Source organism: Pinus tabuliformis, chromosome J, assembly GCF_031772625.1.
Source record: "Pinus tabuliformis cultivar Carrire ecotype Pingquan chromosome J, CPIR1, whole genome shotgun sequence".
Classification (NCBI taxonomy): domain Eukaryota; kingdom Viridiplantae; phylum Streptophyta; class Pinopsida; order Pinales; family Pinaceae; genus Pinus; species Pinus tabuliformis.
In genome coordinates, this window is record NC_142295.1 from 438246145 (window position 1) to 438253072 (window position 6928).

Sequence of the window (6928 nt, forward strand, 5' to 3'; positions counted from 1 at the left end):
ATTTATTTTAATCTATTATTATTACTAATACTATTTAATTATTATATTTAGTTATTATTTATTTATTTATTTTTATATATAATAAATACTATTATATAGTAATCGTTTTATTTTATTTTATTTTTTATTTTTTGTTTATTTTTATTTATTATTTTAATTCTATTATTTATTTCTTTTATTTTGGTTATTGCTTGTATTTATTTATTATTTTTCCAACATTCTTTTATCTGAATAACCCCCTTTTTATAAGGAAAGGTCCGTTATTTTTACTTTTATTATCAATTTTTCTTAATTTTAATTTTATTTGTTTTAATCCTCTTTTCCTCTTTTTATTTTATTTAATTTATTTTTATATGGTTCTAATTTATTTTTATTTTAACTATTTTGCCTACTAATTTGTTTACTTATTTATATGTTCCCTTACAATTTATTATTTTTAATTTTATTTATATATTTTTATTTATGTAGTGATTTAATTTTTTACCTATTATAACTAAATTTGACCTTATAATTTATTATTTTTGATTTTATTTTTATATATTTATTTATTTAGTTTTTACCTATTATAACTAAATTTGACCTTGTTCCGGAAGTCAACTTTTGGCCCAAGTAACCGTTGGTGTCTCTGCTCTAGCTATTTAAACAGGCTAAGCTGGATCTGTTTTTCAACTTGTCCTGACGATGAACCACACTGGTTGGTTCGAAACGCGTCGACAAATGATCTCTCATGTGATTTTCGCCGAAAAATCTATCATTAATTGTTATGGATCACAGAAGCCTCAACTCTACAAGTACATTTAACTCAAGCAATGCCACCTCAACCATTGGGGATGATGTCATCTCCTAAAATGTGATTGGTTCTCACAAAGTGAATTTTGATTGTACATTTTCCTTACGAGGCTCATTTTAGACCTCAAATTCCCATAATGAATAGGAACACACGTGTAGGATCAGTGTAAAATTCTAGTTGTTTGTATTACACAAACATTAGAAAATATATAAGGCGGTGCCATTACCAATCTTGGTATGTTGTAAAAATCATAAAGAATACAAAACCTTAGTTAACAGAATCAAATGCTTATACTTGAAGGATATGGTCACAAGCTTTTACTCTATCAGAAAACCAAGTCGTTCGGGCAAAGGAGTTATGCCTAACAGACTGAACAAAAACAACCAACCCTACAATAAACAATAGTAACAGGAATTAACATAGAATATGAAACCATAACCACAAGATATAAATGTGAAGAGAAGCATCTCATCATTGTTTTTTGGTTTTTACTGCATAAAATAAATTAAATCATTCTGACAACTGAATGAAATAAGGTTGAAAACATTTTGCACGGTAAAAACCAGAAATTCAATGACAATAAAAACATGTTTGTAGGAACCTTCAAGGTATGTGTATAGCCTTATCTTTTGAGTTCCCTTGAGAAAGGAAAATTTTTATGGCATAAGGATAATTGAAAAAAATTTAGACCTTACTAGCCCCATAAGCACGCAACTCTCTACAAACAAGGTGACTATAGCAACGATGAAACAATTCAATTAAACCAATAAGCATTGATCACTTACATGTTTCACATTCCATGTAGCCACAATAGCAGCATCAGGCCCGAAAGGCAGCAACAATTTAATCTTGTTGTGGATTAACACCACAACTATGCTCCTCCATACACTACATCTTATCCCACCAAAAATTGAGTAGCGGTGCACATCATCTAGTGATGCATCAACAATTCTCTTTAATCTATGAGCTCTGTTAGTGGCAATACGCGCAAGCCTTTCAGCCTCACATTCACTTTCTACACAAGTCATATCAACTATATGCAAAAATACACACAAGCCTTTCAACCTCACATTCACTTTCTACATATGCCATATCAACCATCTGCAAAAGAAACCAAACAAAATGAATAATCCATACAACACAAAAACCAACTTTACTAAATCAATAAAATCGTGGTTTATGTCAATACAATTCCTTTAAGTCTCAAATATTTTAAGTTGGAGAATTTTAAAAGGAATTACTCTAGGCACCTAAAAGACATAATCTCTACTCCAAACTAGGGAAGAGTAAAATTGGATCCTTCTCCAAACTAGGAAAGGGTAAAATTTGAATCAAATTTCACCTTTAGTTTCTATGTTATTAAAACACCAATGTGCACTATTTTTAATTGCAATTTTTCAGATGGCAAAGCTAAGGGTTCAAACATAGAGTCATGTTTAAGTTTATTGGGCAGTGACGTTCTCTTAATGGCTTGGACCAAGGTTTGTGTCAGTTGGTTACAAATAAAACAAGTAAATATAATAAATGTAACAACATCGGGTTAGAAATTGATGTAATAAATTTAATAAAGGCAAAATAAGACCAAACTCATGGGACATGTATTCCAAGTGATGAGCCTTAATATTCAATAAGAATGTTGCAACTTCCATGATCAGGTGCTTAGTATTTAGCTCAAAATTAAAAGTTCTCATAATCGCTCAAAACTTGAACAACTGTGTTTGTCTCGGCAATACAATCCCAACGCAACTCGTTTCACTCAAAATGGAGTTCATATGAGGAAGATATAACGTTCTGTCCACTTTACCAAATAGAAGAAATTTTGAAAAAAAAGGTACAACCACTACATAGTCAGCAGTCCATAATGCTGACTTGGCAGGTGACTAGGCAAGGTCAAAGGGTGGTCAACTGCCTATCAGGTTTCACCAAGTGTCATGTTTTTATTGATCTACAGGTTGGTGATGTGGCATGTTTTTACTGGTCGAATGTGGACCAATGAGGAGGGGACAAGTGGCAGGCCCGGAGACTGCCACGTGTCCCTCCCCAAAGGACCGGTGTCAATGGTGTGCAGTGGAAAAATAATGGGCAGTTCGGTGGAGTCAAACCCACGACCTTGCCTGTATAAACCTCACACCTTACTGTTCTACCACCATGTTAGTTCTTAATAACGGTCGCATGTTATACATAAAGTGTTATCTCTTGGCAGTTGGGGGGAGGAGGGAGCCAGCCTGCGGGCCAGACCCCTTCCATGTGAACACCACCAAACAATCCAATGGTTAATGGTTAACGGTTATCTAATAAAACCGCGCCAACTAAATGGTAACTATAACCATTTACCGCCACCATATGTGAACACTATTGCATTTGATGCTAACGTTTTATCCATTAACCATGCAATTAATGCTAACCTCCAATTAACGCGTAAGTAATTGTGCTTATCCATAATTAAATTGTAGTTAAACTTGGCGAAGAAGATAACGGATCCGATAACTTCAGATATTCCTCTAGTTTTAGTGGGACTAACTAGAGTTCTCCAGTTTTAGTGAAGTTTTACTAGGATAAACAATTTTTGCCATAACTTTTGCAAAATTCGACTAAATTGGGATAAGGAAAAGGTGTTCCTAGATGATTTTGATGTTCTAAGAACATTGAATTAGGTTTTAGGAGCAGTATATCATTGTAAACAATACCTTTTCCATTATTGAGCTAATATAGAGGCCCAAGCCATCGAAGTTGGACCAAGGAGATGTAGCTCAGGAGGGGTGAACTCCTTCATCAAAACATTGTGTTAAGTGTTCATTTTGATGGTTTGTTGTACATTTGATTTATGTTGTTCAATACTTGATTTTCATGTTATTTTGCTGATGAACTCAACACAAAACTTGACAAATTTACCTATTTTCATTCACAAACACCATAAGGAAACCTATGCACATAAAGCAAAAGATAAGCATTTGTTTTTTTAGCACAACAAAACTAACATTCAACAACAGACCATTCCAACGCTGCCAACTTAAATTATCAACCCGGGGTTCGTACAAACTTAAGAGGCGTCGACACTATATGTGCAACATGCAATGTGTCCTTTCGTTAATCTGATGTAATGAAGTGGATATCATGGAATCAAGCCTAAAGTAATTACAAAAATGGAAACTCTTATCTATTTTCAAAAATGGAAATGTTAATCTACTCTTCATAAATGTAAAGGTTAACCTACTTGCATGAATGTAAAAGTTATTCTATTTGCAAAATGTAAAAGTTGCATCAAAAGGAAACTTAGTCTATGTAATAGAAATAACAATGTTGGAAATGGAAACCTCAGCTTAAGAAGTATGAAACAAAACCTAATCATGAAATCATTATTCAATCACTACATTCAAAATAGATTTTTTCAACAGAGTTCATAAGGTACTTCATGAAGTAATCATGAAAATCATCATTATGCTCTTCAAATCATGAACCTTCTCACTAACCATAACTGTAAAGGTGAATTGCAATGGAGAAGAGGCAAGGCTTAAGAGGTCTTTTGGTACTACTCAATCATGGTTCAAAGCCTAGAGGTCATTATTAAATCCTAAGGGGGAAAACCTAAGAATTTGGAGCAAACCTGGTCAAGTTTACACGTGCTACAAGAGTACTACAGGTGGTGCTGCAGGAGGCCCTGTTTTTCTACAGTAGAAAGATAACTTATCGAATGCCCAAGTAAATCAAATGAAAATGGGATGGAACAAAATAATTATGAGGTATGATGTATTAGGAATCCATTCCAAGAGGAATCACTTTAAAATACCAATGTTAACACATGCTAAAAAATATCAGAAAATCACCACTCTAAAAACTAGGAATTCAAAAACTAGTGAGCTAATTAACCTACCAAATGCCTAATCTAATCAAGTGAAAATGCTACAGGGTAAATTTTTTTATTAACTTGAAATTTTTTATGACCCAATACAAGTGGAATCAACTCAAATGAATCTCATTAACACGTTCTAAAAAATAGAAGCAAAATACTATTATTTTGCTACAAGGGATTTCCAGAAATTTTAGATTTGTGAACTAGTAAACCAATCCAAGTATCTCAATGATGAATATGACTTTTCAAAGTTGCTCTAAGGCTTCACAATGCTCGTGAATTTGTAAATAACCTGAAAAAACAACTCACTTCAATCATTTAACCAGTGTAACCTACAAAAAAATAAGCATGAATAGTAAATGCAAAAATAAGAGATGCAAGTGAAAAAGACATTCAAAGAAAATAAAGAAATTGTACAAGAGGCATCTGAGGCTCCTGGGTTGGAAAAGCCTAAGGAAACTTAGGTTCCTATGAATGAAAACAAGCTTTAGAGGTTAAAAATGGCACAAAACTTCATTATTTGAATCAATCCAAGTACATCCCTGCTAGAAATGAAAGTGGAGCTGCTAAATAGTAAGTTTTCTCCACAAGAAGACTAAGAAATACATTACCCTAGAGGCAAATTCGAATTGGTAGTTATAAAAAATGATGAGGAAGCATTCTCCTTGAAAGGAGGAAGCTTTCCCCTCCAAAATACCTCAAACAGTGGATCTGATTCTCAACACTAGGAATCTTCATTAAATGAGAGTGAGCACATTCCTAGATTTTATCAATCACTTGAGCTCCAGAATTTATGCAATAATTTCATAATATCTTGTTTATTTATTATCCAATCTTGATCCTCTTTTAGTAGGGAGAAAATCCCTATATTATCTCATTCATAATTTACTCCATATTCTCTCAATGTTATGCAAAAAAAAAATATTAGGCACATAATATGAAATTATTTCTAAACCTTCCTAAGAACATATTAACATTCGACTTAGTTACCGGAGAATCCATAGTAAGAACCATTTTCTGCCAACGTTTCAAATCCCAACTGGGATCCATCATCAAAACAACTTGAATGCTTGATAGAAGAAGAGCTTAGCTGAGAGATTAAATAGTAATGAGGAGAATAAAATGAGATGAAAGTCGGCTCTCAATATCTGATAATTATTGATGAGAGTCGGCTGTTACAGATTAATTTAATTAATTAATTAATTAATTTTTATTTATTTTTTCATTAAGATTGATCATTATAATTAAAAAAATTTATTTAAATTAATTAATAATAATCTTTTAATAATTAGTTACTTTAATATAATATGATATTTATTATTAATATTACTTATATTATTAATTATTATTTTTAATATAATAAATAATAATAATAATAATTATTATTATAATTTAATAATAATTAATATTAGTGATATTATAATAATCATAATTAATGTTAAAAATATTAAACTTAGTATATTGTATTAATATTTAATTTTTATAATAAATGTTTGATCATTAATATTTATTATTATTTATTATTAATATTAATTGTAATTATTATTATTATTATCATTATTTATTATTATTAATATGATAAATAATAATTAGAATTAATTATTATTATTATTATTATTATTATTATATTCTTATTAATATTATTAATATTAATAATAATAATAATATTATTATTATTATTAATATTATTATCATTATTATAATTATAATATTATTATTATATTATTATTATTATAATAATCTTATTATTATTATTATTATTATAATTATATTTAAATTAATAAAACGAGTTAATTTTTCTGATTAGAGGAAGCAAACTTCCACTAATCTCCATACCATTGTCTCTGTTGAGATTATGCGGGTGTTTGATAATTTCAAGGGCTTCTCTGATCTTTCGCCTATGGTGTTGCTCTTCCCTAGCGATAATTGAGGCGCTTTCAAATCCCAACTGGGATCCATCATCAGGACAACTTGAATGCTTGATAGAAGAAGAGCTTAGCTGAGAGATTAAATAGTAATGAGGAGAGTAAAATGAGATGAAAGTTGGCTCTCAATATCTGATAATTATTGATGAGAGTCGGCTGTTACAGATTAATTTAATTAATTAATTAATTAATTTTTATTTTTTTTTCATTAAGATTGATCATTATAATTAAAATTTTTCATTTAAATTAATTAACTAAGTCGAAAGCAATAAACCACAGAGGTCTTAAATCCAGAAACATATTAACACTAAAAAACATTATTAAGTGTAGAAGGAGATATTTAATATAGCCTTTATGTGCCTA